At 33.4% G+C, this 22,184-nt stretch overlaps 2 pseudogenes; both read left to right on the plus strand.

The window, feature by feature from the left end:
* Positions 1-3,578: 3,578 nt before the first annotated feature.
* Positions 3,579-4,753, plus strand: LOC146997859 (DEAD-box helicase Dbp80-like; annotated as a pseudogene).
* A 2,754-nt stretch (positions 4,754-7,507) lies between these two features.
* LOC146997860 (DEAD-box helicase Dbp80 pseudogene) lies at positions 7,508-8,578 on the plus strand (annotated as a pseudogene).
* Positions 8,579-22,184: the final 13,606 nt, after the last annotated feature.

A 22,184-nucleotide genomic window follows, 5' to 3' on the forward strand; every position in this document is an offset into this window, starting at 1 on the left:
GTTTAGTTTCTGGTAAGGTTTGATAGTGGTCATTCTATGGCTACATGAAAAATAAATTAGATGGAAAAATACAGCATGTGTGTATGCATCCTTATGTAAACTAATCTTACAACTTAAAGTTATTTACCCATAAAAAAACCTGCCAAAATGCATAGCAGGCACATAACTGAAAAGTATCATAAATAACTTTTTTTTTAAGTAAAAAGTTTGGAATTTATTTTCTTTTAAAAAAACATTTCAGTTAAAACTCCTTTGTTTAAGTGTGCTTCTCCTTTCTTGATTTTTTTAAGCTTAAATCATCAATAAAACCCAAAATACCCAATTTGTGATTATTTCCTGCTAATTGTGTCATTTCTATAAAAATTATATAAATCAATATTTTACCTAAATGCATACTAAATCTCTCTGGATTTTGGTATTTTTTCACATCATGTGAAATTTTTGTCTTCGTGATACAGTCTGGGTTTTTTTCATTAAATACAATGTGTGTTTGCACTTGCAGTACTAAATATCCTTTCAAAATTCATCGCAAAGCTTCCCCTTCCATAGGGAGATGGTAAGTGCTAGGCAAATGTTTCAGCATATACGTTTATTGGATCATCTTAAAAGTTTTTGATGATAAATACTAATGAAGCAATAAAAAACATAAGAAAATTTGGAACTACTCTTATATGCGCCGTCAGGTCGCCAAATGTTGCGAAAAATTTCTCGCCACGGTGGCACATTACTATCTAAATTTTTTGTGTACATTTCGAACTTTATGCCTAAAATGTCCCAGACCCTCTTACAACCACATCTCTCATTGCAACATAGGCCATTTCAAAACACGCATGACACGAACCAACAAGCAATTAAACCACTCCAGCAAAAGAGTTTTCAACTTCAAAAGGGTTTGTCGCAATCGTGACAGAAACCAGTGGCAGACACATATCGCCACATTTGGTGTTACATAAGTATCATTTTGTTCTATGACTTTTTGCTTTCCTTTTGGCTGCTGAGAAATTTCTTTCATAAAAATGTTATTAGGTTCTTCATAAAGAAGTTACTGAGGCCCTGCTTGACAATCTCTCAGAGACAAAGGTGAGATGGAAATGTGAGGGGGATCAAGGTCTGGTGAACATTAAGGATGACAAAACATCTCAGCCATGCTGAATAGGTCTTTGCCTGATACTCTTTAAAGTGTAGGTCCGAGCATTGTCATGGTGAAAGATAACACCTCGACGATTGGTCAGTTCTGAGCAATTAGCTTCGGTTTCTGCTTTTAGAACTATCATTTGAAAAAGTATATTGCCTGACTTGGTAGCAATAATTTATGTTACACAATTTCTTTGTTGTCCCAACATACACAAAGCATTACTTTTTTGGGATGCTATCCTCTACAAAAGGAGGTTCATTTAGTGTATCCTGTAATCTTTTTTTTGTAACATTATTGCATAGCATCCACTTCATGTCTCCAGTAATGAGCCATTTAAAAAAATGAGCTTCTTTATTTCTTTTTAGCAAGCTAATTGGCTGGAGAGAAGGAGGCAGAGCAAACAAAAGTGCTCGATGTGTGCCTAGCACATCAAATGCGACTGGCGGTGTTTTTAATTAGTAGGGAGAAAATCATTTTAACAGCACACATGCTTTGAGTATTATATTTCTCATTTCTAAACCTTTGTAAAGAAAAGAAAAATTTGCTGGGGGTTTCAATATCTATATTTTGGACTGCGTACAGTAATTATTACTTTTTATGTTTAGAAGAGTCACCAGTATAGGTCACTGGTCATTAAATTAATTCAGACTTACCAGTGACCCTACCAAAGCTAAATTCTGGAACAACTGTTTTACAGAATCTGGAAGATGTATTCATTTATGACATGGTCATTAGGGATTTATTGTGCCTGCTGCTCTCTCAAGGTCACCATTTGGATCTCTCATGAAATCCAAAAGCGCAATTAACTATCCAGAATTTTTTTTTTTTTTTTTTAAACCACCTATGAAAATAAAGCACAATGCTAACTTCACCTAGAAAAGTGCTTTACGAGTGCTAGTTTGAATAGTAAGTTTCTATCTGCAGTTTTTTATGATGATGGGAGAGAAGTTCAACTGTATGTTTTATGTTTGTTAACCTCATTGAAGGAAGAAAGAAAAGATCACTAGGCCTTATTGGGAAAATTTAAGTGAAGATTACTTGAAAAGTTGCATTTAGTGAAATATTGAGAAATTGCATTGTGTGCTCTGATAGTGATTTAATATTTAATTTTACCTTCTTCATGCTATATACATCTCTATGGCAAATAATCTTTGTCAATTATAATAATAATAATCTTTGTCATCTTTAGAATTTAAAAAAAAATTGTTGTGAAATAACTAATTTGTTCCTCTAATTTTTAATTAAGGACTGGTTCATACTCCTGCTGTAGACATAAAGATGGGATAATGGTTAGAGATGGTGACTGCTGTCCCAGAGAGTCCAGGTTCAATTCTCAGAGAAGGCATGTGTGTTTGTAAGTGTTTTGTTGGCAAGGGGGCACTCAAAATATGCAGCTAGCTGACACCTTTTTGAGAGTTTAATGGTAGGAGAAGGTTTAGCAACCTTCGGAATTTCATCAGCAGTTAGGCTTTATGATATCTAATATGCCTACTTGAATATTTGCCTTCTTTTAACCTGTTGACGAGTCCAGTTACTGTAATGATTAGTGATACATATTGATGGGTCTGTCTTTAAATCCTGGAGAAAGCATGGATGTATGTAAGCACATAGTGTCTGCAGCAAGGGACACTGAAAATATACAGCAAACCTGAAGTCTTTTCAAGAGATTGGTGATAGAGGGAGAATGGTGCGAGTCTCTTGTACCACCACACCTCTCAAAATTGAGACAGAAAGCCAGGTTGGAGGTATACTTGCGAGAATGTACAGGTTCCAGTAATCATATAGTATGTAATCTACTGCTTTTAGTTAGTTATTTATTTCTTAGACTAAAACATTCTTTTTAAATTTGAGCATGCAATAAAATAAAGGTGAGAACACAGCAAATTTTAGGGTCACCCTCTGAAAATAAATAGCTAAGTGATTAGATCACATGCTACATGATTACCCAGGTGCTGGCCTTTCTTCAACCTGGCTCTGTTGATACAAACATATTCTTGATGTAAAAACTTCACAAAATATGATTATTTAGTCTGTCATGTTTACAAACCAAAGTCTAGATGGTAACTAAACAAGATGGTTCCAAATTGATATAGATACTATTTCTCCACTGGGAACCATTTTCTACATTTAGTTAGTAGGTAACTTGTATATTCATGAGTTTTTAGACATAGAATTGAATACCATTTAATGAAAGGCATAATAATCAGATTTATTTTTATTTATTTATTATTTTTTTTTAAGTGCAGCAATAGAGTTATCACTTTAAAGTAATGTGACATAAGTAAAATAACTGCTTTTTATGATCTTCATACATTTTAATTATTTGAACACATGCATTATATTTGTTATGATTTCAGTTTTTCTAAGTATATCTTTGTCTTTGCATATGTTAGAATTTACAGAAATCTATATTTTGACATTTACATTTTCGATAGGCTTTATCATGGCAGATGTTGATGATTGGGGTCTTTCTCCTCATATACAAGAAAAAGGAATTTCGAAATTAGTTGACAATTTAAATTTGGACAATCCTATTACACCACCTGTGCCACCTCCAATACCTCCTCCAAAGATTCCTGATGAAGCATCAAAAGACGATGATGAAAAAGATGATGAACCTGAATTAAATCCTGCTGAGATATGTCTGATGAAAAAACTTGTAAGATCTCATTTAATTGAAGTTTCTCATGATATAGATATCTAGAGAAATCCTAAAGCCTGAATTAAGTCCTGCTGAGATATCTCTGATGAAAAAACTTGTAAGATCTCATTTAATTGAAGTTTCTCATGATATAGATATCCAGACAAATCCGAATTCACCTCTTTATTCTGTGAAATGTTTTGAAGAATTGAATCTGCAACCTGAACTTCTTAAAGGTGTGTGTGGTATGGGATTTAATTCACCCTCAAAAATACAAGAGACTGCTCTTCCTACTCTTATTGCAGATTCTCCACAAAATATGACTGCTCAGTCTCAGAGTGGTATGCTTAAAACTACTGCTTTTCTTTTGGAAAGTTTGAGCAGAGTGGACACAAATTTGAAATATCCTCACGTGCTTATTTTGTCCCCAACATATGAGTTAGCCATGCAGACAGGAAAAGTGGCAAAACAAATGGCAAAATTTTGTCCTAACATTGAATTTTGTTTTGCTGTTAGAGCTGAGGTTTTGCAAAGAGGAGAAAAAATTACTGCTCATTTTATGATTGGAACTCCTGGCAAAGTTTATGATTGGGCAATGCGCTATAAGTTTTTTTGATCTCAGGAAAATAAAAGTATTTGTTTTAGATGAAGCAGATGTTATGATCTCGACTCAAGGATATCAAGACCAGTCTATTCACATTCATAAGCAGCTACTGAAAGACTGTCAGATGCTGCTGTTCTCAGCTACTTGTTCTGAAGAAGTCATGCAGTTTGCAGAATTGATTGTTTCTGATCCTATTATAATTAAACTGAAAAGGGAAGAAGACAGTTTGGATAATATAGATCAGTATTACGTAGTATGCAGAGATAAAGAAGAGAAATTTTAAGCTTTGTGTAACATATATAGTACTGTGTCAATAGGACAGGCTATTATATTTTGCTATACCAGGAAGACTGCATCTTGGTTAGTTGAATAGCTATTCTCAATAGATTTAGAGAACTAAAAGAAAAAGTAAGTAACAATTCTTGGTAAGATGCTCTATAATTATAAAAGTAAAATTTATTTATGAAAGCAGTTTTTGCTTTTCAAAGAATAAAAATATTAATTTACCTTTAATCAAACATGGTATTAATATTCGCATCATTCAAATAAGTAATTTTCTAAATTTTTGAAATTTCTGAATTTAAAGAAAAAGAGAAATGAATTATTGATATATATGCTGTTTAATTATTCTGTGTATGGTTAGTCATTATATTTCCCAATAAAAATATTTGCAAGTTATTGCGATATAAATTTTTTAAAGTTAATTTTAATCACGAAATATAAATGGACAAAAAATATATGATAACTTGATTCAATATTGTAATTTATGTAGTTAAGACCACCCAGTAATGTCCAAAGTAAATGCCTCTGGCAGCAGGAATGGCAGATGCTGTGGAAGTGACTCAGATATTGAATGTCTGATAAAGTGTCTGGAGTGATGTATTCTCCAGATATCTTTGGCAGTGTGAAAATTGCTCACATTTTGTGCAACATGACATTTGGTGTTTTTTTAGAGAGTCCGGTTATTGAACTTGTAGTAATCTCAAAAGTTTTCACACTTAGTGTGAGGACTTACCTGAAAGTAGTGTTCTTGCAGTGAGACTATTTGAAAGCAATTCAGATACATGCTGTATTCAAGGCCAGAGCCAATGCAGCTATACCAGTAGCATTTTAGGAGACATGGGATGGCAAAAATCATATCTTCAATTGTGGCTGTGTTATCTTGTGGAAAGATTACATAGATAATTGTCAGTTTGCATGAATGTACTTGATTGTCAAGGATGGACACCAAATTAGTTTAAAGTGCCGTTTAGAGCTACTGTTAACGAAGAACACAGAAAATATATAAATGAAATATATTCAAAACAGTTTGTTCAGTTGCGGGCTGCCTCTACCCGAGGCTGGGTGCATTATGAATAAAGACAAAAAATTCATAACCCCTTCACGCTGACTGTCACGTATACGTGCCAGCAACGAACACACTTACCAACCGGCCGACACGCAGTCGCGCCAGAGGATTCTACCGTTCTCTACCGACTGTCACGTATTTGTGCCAGTACTTTGGAACGTTTTTCAAACTATAATTTCTGCCACAAGATGGCACTGTATGTCCATATGGTTTCAGATACATGTACATTAGACCTTCTACTCGAAATGAGAGAAGCATGACTCACATACACATGTTTTTTGATTATATAATCTGAATGGGGTGATTTATTACGTCTCTTTAAATCACAGGTGGTAGTTGTTTACTGTAAGTAGAGAAGTTTTATTTGCTCTAAAGCATTGGGTATTTCGGTTTGCAGTTCAGTTTTTAGAAAATAATTAGATCTTGTTAGACGTGAATTCTTTGTTTTTACTGTTGCAATGTGGAAGCGTCGAAAATGTTTAACAGAGCATGAAATAGCAGAAATGATGCAAAATATTTCAGATATTGATTCTGAAAGAATAACTGAAAGACATTTTCCAAAACTTTGTTCAGAAGAGACTGATAAGAAAATAAGACGACGATGCTTCGTTTGTTCACATTCCTGGAAAAATCCTCCAAAACGGCAAATGAGTTATTACGAGTGCAAGGAATGTAACGTAGGACTGTGTGTAGATCCCTGTTTTCAAATTTTTCATACGAAAAGAGAATTTTAAGTAATATATTTAGTTTTCAGATGTATAATGTTAAAATTCATAAAATGGTGAGTAATTAAAATAAAATGTGTAAAATATGCATTTAAACAAGAAATAAGGTAATTAAAGTATATATATATAAATATCTATAAAGCATAAGCCGTTTAAATACTCTATAGAGCATTTTTAAACAATGCGTTGATACTTCGGAAATTTCATGGATTTAGGCTTAGTAGCAAAAAAGCCCCCAGCCCTGGAGAGACGCTCGCGTAAGACACTGCCGGCCTCAGCTATAAGCGCACGTTTTCGCTACCCGGCTCGAAGGGGTTAATAAGCCATTCTTTTTTTTCATCACAACATTCTCGCTCTTCCGGGATCTGCTTTCGTTCTGTCTACAAGGAAAACATTCGAAAAACTCAGCACGCAGGCTGACTTCACAAACAGCAGAGCTTCGCGCCATTTATTTCTTCAGTTCATATCACAACATCCTCCCTCCCCCTTTGAGACTCAGGTTGAGTCTCAAGCTCATAACAAACATTATTTAAAAGATCAAGTTTTTTTTTGGAGCTTTCACAAGTCGTCCAGAGGAGGAATATTGTTGCATCACCATTTTATCAGGTGCAGTTCCCCTTTTTAACATACATCCAGCACTAGAATTAGATTCCTCTGCACCCAGTTTCTTATCAGGAATCATGTTTCTATCATTGGCCTGTATCTCCAGAGGAAAGATGCATTGTATTGGTCGTACCATGACTACACTATGAGTACAATGAGACTTTTTCGTGCATCAATAGAGTTATCACTTTAAAGTAATGTGACATAAGTAAAATAACTGCTTTTTATGATCTTCATACATTTTAATTATTTGGGACACAGGCATTATATTTGTTATGATTTCAGTTTTTCTAAGTATGTCTTTGTCTTTGCATATGTTAGAATTTACAGAAATCTAAATTTCATTATATTTGTTATGATTTCAGTTTTTCTAAGTATGTCTTTGTCTTTGCATATGTTAGAATTTACAGAAATCTAAATTTTGAAATTTACATTTTTGATAGGCTTTATGATGGCAGATGTTGATGATTGGGGTCTTTCTTCTGATATACAAGAGAAAGGAATTTCAAAATTAGTTGACAATTTAAATTTGGACGATCCTATTCCACCACCTGTGCCACCTCCAATACCTCCTCCAAAGATTCCTGATGAAGCTTCGAAAGATGATGATGAAGAAGATGATGAGCCTGAATTAAATCCTGCTGAGATATCTCTGATGAAAAAACTTGTAAGATCTCATTTAATTGAAGTTTCTCATGATATAGATATCCAGACAAATCCGAATTCACCTCTTTATTCTGTGAAATGTTTTGAAGAATTGAATCTGCAACCTGAACTTCTTAAAGGTGTGTGTGGTATGGGATTTAATTCACCCTCAAAAATACAAGAGACTGCTCTTCCTACTCTTATTGCAGATCCTCCACAAAATATGATTGCTCAGTCTCAGAGTGGTACCCTGAAAACTGCTGCTTTTCTTTTGACAAGTTTGAGCAGAGTGGACACAAACTTGAAATATCCTCACGTGCTTATTTTGTCCCCAACATATGAGTTAGCCATGCAGACAGGAAAAGTGACAAAACAAATGGCAAAATTTTGTCCTAACATTGAATTTTGTTTTGCTGTTAGAGGTGAGGTTTTGCAAAGAGGAGAAAAAATTACTGCTCATTTTATGATTGGAACTCCTGGTAAAGTTTATGATTGGGCAATGCGCTATAAGTTTTTTGATCTCAGGAAAATAAAAGTATTTGTTTTAGATGAAGCAGATGTTATGATCTCGACTCAAGGATATCAAGACCAGTCTATTCGCATTCATAAGCAGCTACTGAAAGACTGTCAGATGCTGCTGTTCTCAGCTACTTGTTCTGAAGAATTCATGGAATTTGCAGAATTGATTTTTTCTGATCCTATTATAATTAAACTGAAAAGGGAAGAAGACAGTTTGGATAATATAGATCAGTATTACATAGTATGCAGAGATAAAGAAATATCAAGCTTTGTGTAACATATATATGGTACTGTGTCAATAGGACAGGCTATTATATTTTGCCATACCAGGAAGACTGCATCTTGGTTAGTTGAATAGCCATTCTCAATAGATTTAGAGAAGGAAAAGAACAAGTAAGTAACAATTCTTGGTAAGATGCTCTATAATTATAAAAGTAAAATTTATTTATGAAAGCAGTTTTTGCTTTTCAAAGAATAAAAATATGAATTTACCTTTAGTCAAACATCGTATTAATATTCGCATCATTCAAATGAGTAATTTTCTAAATTTTTGAAATTTCTGAATTTAAAGAAAAAGAGAAATGAATTATTGATATATATGTTGTTTAATTATTATGTGTATGGTTAGTCATTTCTTGGATTTTTGTCATTATATTTGCCAATAAAAATATTTGCAAGTTATTGCGATAGAAATTTTTTAAAGTTAATTTTAATCGCAAAATATAAATGGACAAATATATATGATAACTTGATTCAATATTGTAATTTATGTAGTTAAGACCACGCAGTAATGTCCAAAGTAAATGCCTCTGGCAGCATGAATGGCAGATGCTGTGGAAGTGACTCAGATATTGAATATTTGATAAAGTGTTTGGAGTGATGTATTCTCCAGATATCTTTGGCAGTGTGAAAATTGCTCACATTTTGTGCAACATGACATTTGGTGTTCTTTTAGAGAATCCGGTTATTGAACTTGTAGTAATCTCAAACGTTTTTCGCACTTAGTGTGAGGACTTACCTGGAAGTAGTGTTCTTGCAGTGAGACTATTTGAAAGCAATTCTGATGGTATGACATGCTGTATTCAAGGCCAGTGCCAATGCAGCTATACCAGTAGCATTTTAGGAGACATGGGATGGCAAAAATCATATCTTCGATTGTGGCTGTGTTATCTTATGGAAAGATTACATGTATTAATTGTCAGCTTGCATGAATGTACTTGATTGTCAAGGATGGACACCAAATTAGTTTAAAGTGCCATTTAGAGCTACTGTTAACGAAGAACACATAAAATATATAAATCAAATATATTCAAAACAGTTTGTTCAGTTGCGGGCTGCCTCTACCCGAGGCTGGGTGCATTATGAATAAAGACAAAAAATTCTTAATAAGCCATTCTTTATTTTCATCACAACATTCTCACTCTTCCGAGATCAGCTTTCGTTCTGTCTACAAACAAAACATTCGAAAAACTCAGCACGCAGGCTGACGTCACAAACAGCAGCACCTTGCGCTAGTTATTACTTCAGTTCATTTCACAACATACTCCCTCCCCCTTTGAGACTCAGGTTGAGTCTCAAGCTCATAACAAACATTATTTAAAAGATAAAGCTTTTTTTTTTTTGGAGCTTTCACAAGTTGTCCTGAGGAGGAATATTGTTGCATCACCTTTTTATCAGGTGCAGTTCCCCTTTTTAACATACATCCAGCACTAGAATTAGATTCCTCTGCACCCAGTTTCTTATCAGGAATCATGTTTCTATCATTGGCCTGTATCTCCAGAGGAAAGATGCATTGTGTTGGTTGTACAGCTGTTCCATGCCGGGTCTTAAGTTTAACCGTACAAATCTCTCCATCACTTCCAGGCATCAATTCTGTAATTCGGGCTCAGGACCAAAATAAAGGTTTTCTGTTATCATCCTCCATCAGTACTTTTTCTCATACTACAGGTTCCCGAGTTCATTTTTCATTATGTTTTAACCAGTTGACTAAGGTATTCTTTTCTAAATCGTTGTCTCAGATCATTTAACAATTTAGTTCTATACTTTAATCTCTTATTAAGACTTGAAGTATTTAATTCATCAAGATCTTCAACATTGGAATTTCTGTTCTCGATAAGAAACATGGTGGGTTTCAGAGGGACTAATTCGTGAAGACCACACCTCTCAAAATTGGGACAGAAAGCCAGGTTGGAAGTATACTTGCGAGAATGTACAGGTTCCGGTAATCATATAGTATGTGATCTACTGCGTTTAGTTAGTTATTTATTTCTTAGACTAAAACACTCTTTTTAAATTTGAGCATGCAATAAAATAAAGGTGAGAAGACAGCAAATTTTAGGGTCACCCTCTGAAAATAAATAGCTAAGTGATTAGATCACATGCTACATGATTACCCAGGTGCTGGCCTTTCTTCAACCTGGCTCTGTTGATACAAACATATTCTTGATGTAAAAACTTCACAAAATATGATTATTTAGTCTGTCATGTTTACAAACCAAAGTCTAGATGGTAACTAAACAAGATGGTTCCAAATTGAAATAGATATTATTTTTCCACTGGGAACCATTTTCTACATTTAGTTAGTAGGTAACTTGTATATTCATGAGTTTTTGGACATAGATTTGAATACCATTTAATAAAAGGCATAATAATCAGTTTTTTTTTTTTTTTTTTGTGCAGCAATAGAGTTATAACTTTAAAGTAATGTGACATAAGTAAAATAACTGCTTTTTATGATGGTCATACATTTTAATTATTTGGGACACATGCATTATATTTGTTATGATTTCAGTTTTTCTAAGTATGTCTTTGTCTTTGCATATGTTAGAATTTACAGAAATCTATATTTTGACATTTACATTTTCGATAGGCTTTATCATGGCAGATGTTGATGATAGGAGTCTTTCTGCTGATATACAAGAGAAAGGAACTTTGAAATTAATTGACAATTTAAATTCGGACGATCCTATTCCACCACCTGTGCCACCTCCAATACCTCCTCCAAAGATTCCTGATGAAGCATCAAAAGACTATGATGAAAAAGATGATGAACCTGAATTAAATCCTGCTGAGATATCTATGATGAAAAAACTTGTAATATCTCATTTAATTGAAGTTTCTCATGATATAGATATCCAGAGAAATCCTAATTCATCTCTCCATTCTGTGAAATATTTTGAAGAATTGAATCTGCGACCTGAACTTCTTAAAGGTGTGTGTGGTATTGGATTTAATTCACCCTCAAAAATACAAGAGACTGCTCTTCCTACTCTTATTGCAGATCCTCCACAAAGTATCAGTCTCAGAGTGGTACGCTTAAAACTGCTGCTTTTCTTTTGGCAAGTTTGTGCAAAAATTGTACATCTCGTGCATTTATTATTTCATAAGTTTTGGGATCTATTAATCGATAGCCTTTTCTATCCTGACAGTACCCAACAAGCATTAATTCCTTTGCTTTTATATCCCACTTTTTACGTTTTTGCTTTGGAATGTGAGCAAATGCACAACATCCAAATACTCTCAAGTATTCTAAATTTGGCTTATCCCCATACCATTTTTCATAAGGGGTCATACCTGCAACTGCAATAGTTGGAGATATATTTTTACAGTGATTTGCAGTTTGCACTGCCTCAGCCCAATAATTTTGATCAAGGTGAGCATCCACCAACATTGATCGTGCTCGCTCTACAAGAGTTCTGTTACTACGTTCAGCTACACCCATTTGCTCTGGTGTAAATGGAATAGATTTTTGATGCTGAATTCCATTTGATGCTAAATAGTTATCCATCTCATTGTTTACATACTCAGTACCATTATCTGAGTGTAAGATTTTGATTGATTTGCAAGTTTGCCTTTCCACAAATGCTTGAAATATTTTGAATTTTTCAAAAACTTCAGATTTATTTTTCAAAAAATAAACAAAAGTCATTCGCGACAAATCATCAATAAAACTAATAAAGTAGCGAGAACCACCAATTGATGTAACATTCATAGGCCCACACAGGTCACTGTGTACTATGCCTAATAACTCTTTTGCACGCTTAGCTTTTCCCTTGGGAAATGGTTGTCTATGCATTTTGCCTTTAATGCATGACACACAATTTAACAATTTTCCGTTAAATGTAAAACCTTCGACCATATCTTTTAATCTGGTCATTCCTCCTTCACTTAAATGGCCCACTCTTTTGTGTAATAATTCATTTGAAATATTTTTATCAGTAATTAAAGCCCACTCATTACATAAATCAAGAGAATACAAATTATCTCCCATACCTGTTCCAGTAGCAACTAAATGTTTACCATCATACACAAAACATCTTTCACTTGTAAAAGTACTAACCATTCCAAATACTTTATTTAAATACTTAATGGACAGCAAATTGGCTGTTAACTTTGGAACGTGTAAAACATTACTAAAAGTTACAGACTCTCTTTTTTTATTTCTAGATAAGAGGAAAGTTATTTTACCCTTACCCTCTACTTCTATTACTGAACTTCCTGTTTTTATTTGATGAATACTAGCATCCTGATAATCATCTAATAATTCTTTATGTGGAGTCATGTGGTAAGAAGCACAAGAATCCATGTACCAAATATTGGGATGTGGATTAGAATTAGCTTTCTGGGTCGGTTGTTGATGCTCATGATTCATGTGCTGAATTGGGCAACTTAACAGGTTTAGTGCAACAAAGTACTGCTGCTTTTAAAAATCTGCAGTTCATTAAATTCTTTCCCAAACGTCTCTGTTGCATTGCTTATAGCTTTGACATTTCCAGTAACTGTCGCGTCTGCTGAACGAAGCTTTTCAAAGCTCAAGCTGATTATGAGTGACCAGCAAACAAGCATGATGGAAGAGCGATTGAGCAAACAAGCATGACGCAAGAGTGTTAATATCAATTGAGGGACAAAATCTCATGATACTGAGGAATACAGTTGTTTGGTAGGAAGTTCGATATTACCCTTAATGTTACTAACAGAGGCTGTTTGAAGTCTTTAACATGACTTTGCAATATTTTTTACAATTATTCCAAATTTGTCATAGTTTAAAGCGTTGGCTTTCTTTTTCTGTTAACACAATATGTGCAGTTGATGAAAATAATTCATTCACGTCATGTTCGTTTTTGTTCTTTTACTGCTTGTAGTTGAAACGTGTTAACTTATTTTTAATGATCAGCAAACAAATGCTTTTAGATAAATGTGAAAACAATTATATTAAGAAAATTATTTCTGTACACTGATAAATGTACAGAAGTACAACAAAGTTAATAAATTAGTGGATGAATGTTCATTAGTATTTAATATCTGATACAAAATAACTGATACATGATCAGAAAATTGCATGAGGCAAAATGGCTGAAATTTTTAATTTTTATTTTAGATGCCAAGACAAGAACGAAGTTTGTATGCAGGATGATCACAGTGATGCGGAAAAGTTTGCATTCCAAGCTGAGAAGGCCACTCATTGAGCATCAGCATCAACACCTTCTATTCCAATAAAGAAATCTTTCTTCGAGAACTGATTTCAAACTCATTGAATGTAAGTAATTCTGTTGTATATTTAACGTGTTGTAACATGTTAAGATTGCAAACTAAATGAGGTACTATACAAAGTCAAGAAATAATGGAGGACCCTTGTGACCATCATTTGATTTCATTGCAAAAATTTTTATTGGTCATAGATTGTTTCAGTTTTACCGAGGGCCTCAATAATTTTGTTAGCATGACTGCTGCTAGAGTAATAAAGTACATCTTAACTACCAAGTTTATAGCTTAAAATTAGTTCATTTGTATTAGAAACTCAATATAGCAGAGAGTGGTAACTTTCATGCATGAGAATAAATAATACACAACATACCTGTTGGGAGTTTGGAACACAAGTAAAGTTTTATTGGAGTGCACAGTTATAGAAGAATATAAAAAACAGTGGTGCTATCTATGGGCCAAGAACATATTTAAAGCTAACCTTTTTTACACTCCCACTTTAGGTTTAAATATCATCCTAATTAAATACAATGAGAAATTACATCAGCACACCTACATACAATAAAACATTAAATTACATTGGCCTTCATTTTAAACCGATCATTTTGTACACATTTCATGTTTTGCACTGTTTACATTTTTTTGTCAAAAAGTCTGCAATCATATCATTAGTAGTCTTATATTGTATGTCAATGCGCTGAAGTTTCACAGCTTCTCGCACGAAATGATGTTGTATATCAATATGGTTTGATCTACCATGATACACATTATTTTTGCTGAGATTAAAGCACTGTTGTTATCGCAGTATAATAATACTGGCTTTGCAGTAATAATCCCAAGTTCTTTAACAATTTTGTTGAGCCATATGGCTTCTTTAGTAGCTGCAGAAAGAGCCATATATTCGGCTTCTGTTGTACTAGTTGCAATGGTTGGTTGACGCTTACTACACCATGACACTGCACCACCTCCGATGAGGAAAACATATCCAGTGGTTGATCGTCGATCCCCAGCATCACCTCCATAGTTTGAGTCGCTGTAACCAAGGACATCAGCACTACAGTCCTTTGAAAGAAGACAATGTAGCATCTGTAGTGGCTCGAAGATACCGCATGATGTGCTTGACAGCATTCCAGTGAACCCTTGCCAGATTATTGGAGAACTAGCTAAGGAAATTCACAGCATAAGTTATATCTGGCCATGTTGCTTGAGCTGCATAAAGAAGACTCCCAATGGCAGCCTGATAAGGAACAGGTAGCTTTTGTTCCTCACTAGTTGGTATCTGCAGTTTAGATAACACTTGATTTTGGTCTAATGGTGTTTTTACACCATGAGATTCATGCATATTATATTTGCAAAGCATACTCTCTACATACTGAGTTTGACTAAGGCTAATGGACCCTTTAGTTCTATCTCGTTCAATTTTAATTCCTAAGCAATAATTTGCTGGTCCCAAGTCTTTCATTTCAAATTTTTCTTTAAGTTGTTGTTTTACCCAATTTTTAAGTTCTATGTTATTACTAAAAATGAGTAAGTCATCAACATAAATAGTAACAATAACAAGATCTTTATTTTAATTTATTTTAATATAGACAGAACTATCAAAAGAACTTTGCCTCAGTCCCATTTCTATTAAACCCTTTTCTAACAGTTGGTACCATAGTCTACCACTCTGCTTTAAACCATCTTATGCTTTGTTTAATTTTAGGGCCTTTCCCTTTAAGTTTTGCTTGTAAAATTCACTGAAACCGTCTGGAATTTTCATATAAATGTCTTCATTTAGAGTTCCCTATACAAAAGCCATTACAGCATCCATTTGGTCAATTTCCTAATCATATATAGCTGCATAAGCTAATAAAACTCTTAATGTTACGTATCGGACAACTGGTGCAAATGTTTCAGTATAATCTATTCCCTCAATCTGAGAATAGCCCTTAGCAACTAAACGTGTTTTATATCTTTCAATCTTGCCTACTGAATTACATTTAATTTTGAAAACCCATTTACAATCTACAATGTTCTTATCATAAGGTTTATCTGTTATTTCCCATGTTTTGTTTTTAATATGGCCTAATATAGTCTCCCATATAGAATCCTTCCAATGGTTTGCATCATTGCCCCTTAATGCTTCATCAATGGTTTTCGGTTCAGAATACACACCATTTGTTGCTGCTTTAACAAAGCACATTCGATCTAAATTTGGCATTGGCATTTCTGGCATCCCGTGTGTGTCATAGTCCGTATAACTATTTGGGAATCTAAGTTTTCTGTTTCTAGTCAATGTAGGTAGCTCATCAACTACACTACTGTTATCATGGTTATCATTTTGAGCAGTATTATGTTCATCGTGATTAGATTTAACACTAGCATTAACTAATTCATGATCAGACTGAGTATTATCATTAACCATCCCTTCCAATTCACCGTTCTAATCATCAGCTATTGCATTCTCAGTATCTGAAAATGTTGTAATCACGCTCCCACTGAATGAGGATTCATCATAGAATTTTGGCATATTACTTGCCTTTTTGTACATTTCATTTTCCAAAAATTGTACATCTCGTGCATTTATTATTTCATAAGTTTTGGGATCTATTAATCGATAGCCTTTTCTATCCTGACAGTACCCAACAAGCATTAATTCCTTTGCTTTTATATCCCACTTTTTACGTTTTTGTTTTGGAATGTGAGCAAATGCACGACATCCAAATACTCTCAAGTATTCTAAATTTGGCTTATCCCCATACCATTTTTCATAAGGGGTCATACCTGCAACTGCAATAGTTGGAGATATATTTTTACAGTGATTCGCAGTTTCCACTGCTTCAGCCCAATAATTTTGATCAAGGTGAGCATCCACCAACATTGATCGTGCTCGCTCTACAAGAGTTCTGTTACTACGTTCAGCTACACCCATTTGCTCTGGTGTAAATGGAATAGGTTTTTGATGCTGAATTCCATTTGATGCTAAATAGTTATCCATCTCATTGTTTACATACTCAGTACCATTATCTGAGTGTAAGATTTTGATTGATTTGCCAGTTTGCCTTTCAACAAATGCTTGAAATATTTTGAATTTTTCAAAAACTTCAGATTTATTTTTCAAAAAATAAACAAAAGTCATTCATGACAAATCATCAATAAAACTAATAAAGTAGCGAGAACCACCAATTGATGTAACATTCATAGGCCCACATAGGTCACTGTGTACTATGCCTAATAACTCTTTTGCATGCTTAGCTTTTCCCTTGGGAAATGGTTGTCTATGCATTTTGCCTTTAATGCACGACACACAATTTAACAATTTTCCGTTAAATGTAAAACCTTCGACCATATCTTTTAATCTGGTCATTCCTCCTTCACTTAAATGGCCCACTCTTTGTGTAATAATTCATTTGAAATATTTTTATCAGTAATTAAAGCCCACTCATTACATAAATCAAGAGAATACAAATTATCTCCCATACCTGTTCCAGTTGCAACTAAATGTTTACCATCATACACAAAACATCTTTCACTTGTAAAAGTACTAACCATTCCAAATACTTTATTTAAATACTTAATGGACGGCAAATTGGCTGTTAACTTCGGAACGTGTAAAACATTACTAAAAGTTATAGACTCCCTTTTGCTTCCGATATTTTTATTTACAAATGCATATTCCTTACTTTCATTGACTAGGTGTTTTGAATCTTCGGCTAACAAGCGATTTTTAACATTGTCAACTGTTATTGCCTCACCACAATTTTTCAAAGCCATTATAAGAGGTTCAAACCTATCAGGTAAATTAGCTAAAATTATTCCTGCAATTAATTCTTCATCAGGTTTAACACCAGTCGATTTTAACTGCTGATAAGATGAAATGACCCTATGTAAATAGTCAGACATATCCTTACAATCAGTATAACAGGTATTCACTAATGTTTTAATTATTGAAACCTTTCTTGTGATTCCCTTATCCTCATATGTTTCAGCTAATACTTTCCAAGCTTCCTTTCCACTTGTTAAATCCCTTAAGCCCCGTTCACATGCAACGCTCCTTCGCACAGCTACCATTAGCAAGGGGAGAAAAAGGAGACGTAAAAGAGTTTCGTCTTTGGGACCCGTTCAGAAGACCACCGTCTTCCTTCCCCTTTACACCTAAAGCCTCTGTGAACAATCACGTCTCTGAATTGGCAGATTTCTAATACTGTTTACACATTTTTAACATGGTTTAATATTGTTAATTTTGTAATCTGTATTTTCGCAACTGGTACCTGAACTTTCGTAATGGTTCCTTAAAAATGTATGCTTTTTAATTATTATTAATATTTTATAAGCTGTTATTTAGTTCACTCTTGGTGCTTGTCGCTATGGTTTGAAGATGGTAATGGATTTTTAAACTGCTTCCTGATAAGATATGGAACTCAAACTTCGTACATACACTGCTTGTGGATGTGGTGTCACGCTTTTGATTTTTAGAGGATTAGATTTTTTTTTTTTCAAATTTAAAGTGGAAACAACTTTTTGCAAATATTAACAAATAAACTGAGAATCTCAGAATATTATAGTTTTCATCATAATACACTGTGGAAGAAAAAAAATTAAATGAAATTTTTAGCGTTAATTTTTTTAAAAAAATATTTTGGGAGAATTTTTGAAAATCGTTCATATTTTTAGACTTTTTGACGCCCATTAATTTTAAAATTTCATATCTAAAAATATATCGGTTACAAAATTCTGACATTTTCATAGCTTATAAAACAAACTTTTCGCATTTAAAAAAAATGATAAAGGAAATTAATTGGTTGATTTTTTTACTTTTTTGAAAGATATGCAATGAAGCAGAATGGGAAATATTGGTTTTTCTTGGGCATCAATTCGAAACATCGGTTTCAAAGTAATAATCTCATTATACCACACTATTTTTATGACATTATTTATGCTATACAAGTTGTTATTGTTAGCAGTTGTTAGTTCAGCGTGAAATTGTAGATATTTCTGAGTTAACTTTCTCTTAAGATGGGTTTTGCATTCCGTTGTGTTTAACGTTCTTATTAGATTGAAGCATAACTACTGTTTATACTTAATGATATTCTAAACACCACTTGTATGAGTATTCTGTGGAAAATTCTAGAACTTTGAAGTGTTTATGTTAACAAAATAAATTTAATTAAGCTATCATCGGATTTGAGTGCAATGACAATCATTTACGAACTATTATCAATCTATTACAAACCCGTACGCATGCAGCAATATTATAATTAATTAATGTTTTAAAATTGTTTTGAAAGTGTTTTACAAAACAAAAACAGGTAAAAAAAAATTCTGCTTGCGTTTTATGAGTTTTTGCAATTTTTCTGGCCTCATAAGGTTTTAAAAAAAGGTTTGTAATTTATGTTTATATTTACCAATTGAATAAATAGCACTAGGTTTGATTTATATACATATGTGTGTATTGAAATTCAGTAATAAAATTTTAAAGATTTGAAATGATTAAATGTCTATTTAGACAGTTTGTATTCTTTAAACTGCAAATGCAAACTGAGAAACCTTTTGCACTTTTTTCAATAAATCCTTTTACTGAAAGTCCTAAAACATATACAGGTATGGACTAAATTTTCTATTATTTTTACTGCTTATATAAAATTATATACTTTATAGAAACAAGGATGGGTTTTGAAAAATACTGAAAGGAAAAAATTATTTGAAATGAAAATGTGACTTGTAAAATTTTTCTTCAAAAATTTAAATTAAAAAAAAATATTAGCAAAAAATTTTTTTCAGCTTAAAATTATTTTGTCTCACAAAACCATTTAATAATATTAAAGTAGATGAAAATGCTTAAATTTTTTTTTAAATCATTCAAAAGGTATCGAGTCCCTTTTCGCGTTGAAGCCGATATGCACTTGTCTTAACTTTAGTTTTAATTTGAACGATATTTCTGGAATACCTAGCATCAGATAACCTTGTCTGTATTTGTCTATAATTTCCGTATCTTATACAGTTCTATCTAATTTTGGGGGGGATGCTATCAGCGTGATTGTTCCGCTGACAGTCCAGCGAGCAATAACTAAAATTAAGTGAACCGCGCAGTATAGTACGGGAAATCTCCCCATTTGCCCTGCTCCCGAGAGGTAAGGAACATTCAACCAAGTTCTACCTCCAATTCGGCGAGGCAGTTAATGCTTGTCCCATGTGAACGGGACACGTTGGAAGAACCGGTTTTCGCTGCCGGTCGAATCTGCTCTTGTGAACGGGGCTTTATATCATTGAAAATAATTTCACTTAACCCTTCAACTATATATGACAGAACTTTGGTATCCTTTACTGGATCTTCTTTTGTACCCTCTACATAAGCCCATAAATCTAATTTAATAAGATACATTTTCATGGAAAATTTCCAATCCATGTAATTTTCCCTTCCACTCAATTGTTTATGACTAAATGAACCTGGCATTTTTCCTTTTTTAACTTTAATCAACAAGAGACAAAAAAATTATAATTTGAGATAAATTCAAATAAATTTTCTATTGAATTAATTGTATTTTCAAAGAAACATTTGCCCAAATAATTAACAGTCAAAAATATTTGTACTAGTTACACTTTTGCAACCATGTGCTTTGGCTAACCTTAACATAACCATGTGGTCAATTTTGGTTAAAGTAATTCTAAAAATTTACAAATAGAATTAAATAAACAAACTAAACTAGTCATTAGATTACTTATCCTCATTTCTTAATCTGGCCTTGGCCCATAACCTATTAGAAGCAGAGAGTGGTTACTTGCATGCATGAGAATAAATAATACACAACATACCTGTTGGGAGTTTGGAACACAAGTGAAGTTTTATTGGAGTGCACAGTTATAGAAGAATAAAAAACAGTGGCGCCATCTATGGGCCAAAAACATATTTAAAGCTAACCTTTTTACACAATGTTTTGGTAGTTTTTCAAAACCTTTGGCCCAGAAACTTGATGACTGCGAGTCCAAAAACATATCAACTTCATTTTGACCTCCTGTGTGGAATGGAAAACAGCACCAGCAAGATGTAGCTGCAGTTGTAAAAAAAAGAAGGTCTGTGAAAGCTCGAAAATTCACATCCGGCAAAACGGAACTGTTTGATAATTTATATTAGTTTTTACTTGATTTCAGTATTTCATAAAAACTCTCATATTGCTTTTTCAAGATGTTTGACATCCGATTGTAAATTTTAAGAAATACTTGGAATATGTGTACTAAGTATTGAAAGTTTCTAAGTATGTTTGTTTTGTTTTTACAGAGTGTGGCATCAACTGTCCCACCTCCACCTCCTCCTCCATCTTGTCCAGTAACTCCACCTTGTCCAGTAAGTTTTGTGAATCTTCATATATATTATAAAGAGAATGATTAAGTATCTGTCCTTCGAATTCATAATTCAACTGAAGTTTTTCTTAAAATTTTATTTAACTTGGTTATTAGCTTTTTTTTTATCAGTAGTCAACTTAGTGTAGGAGCTTTTATTAGACATCTGTTTTTAGTTTTAATTTACCAGTTGAAGTTAATGCCCTTTCGGGGAGCATTATATGTGTAAATGTTTAAATAATGTAAAAATAAAGTAACACCTTTTATGGTTATTGCAATGAATCATTTCTTTTTATAGAAGATAATTTTGAGACGTTTATGGGTAAGTTCTTCATACTATAGCAAAATGTAGCAGTAAAGAAACATAAAATAATAGCCTCATAATTTCTTCTAAAGATGCATAAAAATGTCAGTCCATAGGACTAGAAAATATCTTGCACTGTTGTAAAGCTAGCTGTCAGCAGCTTGGAAAATGATTTAACTTTGTTCCATGTTCTAACAGAGTTTATGCCCCATCTCAGACTTTAAGTGATGACTGACATAATGAGTTGTTTGCAGAACTGCCTTTCTCATCCTCTACAGCTGTAATATCTAAAGAAAAATTAAACACGAAAGACACGAAGGATATTTTTCTTGATTATTCACTGCTTATAAAAAAATCTATAGGTCTTTTTTCTGCACTGATCTCATGGATATATATCTGTTACCTCTTTAACACAATATATTTCAATTTAAAGCATGCAGAATTCCAGGTCTGTTTCCTATTTGAATGCTTCATGCTTAATTTGAGTGGTTTAGTAATACAGAATGAGTATTGAAAACAGTATCAAAGTAATGTCCCATTCATCAGAGTCCAGTTTTCATTCTCCTTTCAAAATCCGACATACACAGATTTGTTTGAATGCACACAGATTTATTTGAAGAAGCTTAGAAATTCACATCCAACAACTCATAGTTTTTTATAATTTATATTAATCGTACTTAATGTCTGTACCTCCTAAAAACTGGCCTACAGTTATCTCAAGATTTTTCCTACCTGATTCGAATGTAAGAAATATTTAGAATATGTGCACTAAACTATTAAAAGCTTCTAAATATGTTTGTTTCTTTTGCAGGAGGGTGCGACTTCCAGGCGGCGGCGCCGTCTTCCGCCTCGTCGTAAA

This window comes from Stegodyphus dumicola, chromosome 4 (assembly GCF_044657685.1).
Source record: "Stegodyphus dumicola isolate Sdum_Otavi_A_Nest chromosome 4, ASM4465768v1".
In the NCBI taxonomy this organism is placed as follows: domain Eukaryota; kingdom Metazoa; phylum Arthropoda; class Arachnida; order Araneae; family Eresidae; genus Stegodyphus; species Stegodyphus dumicola.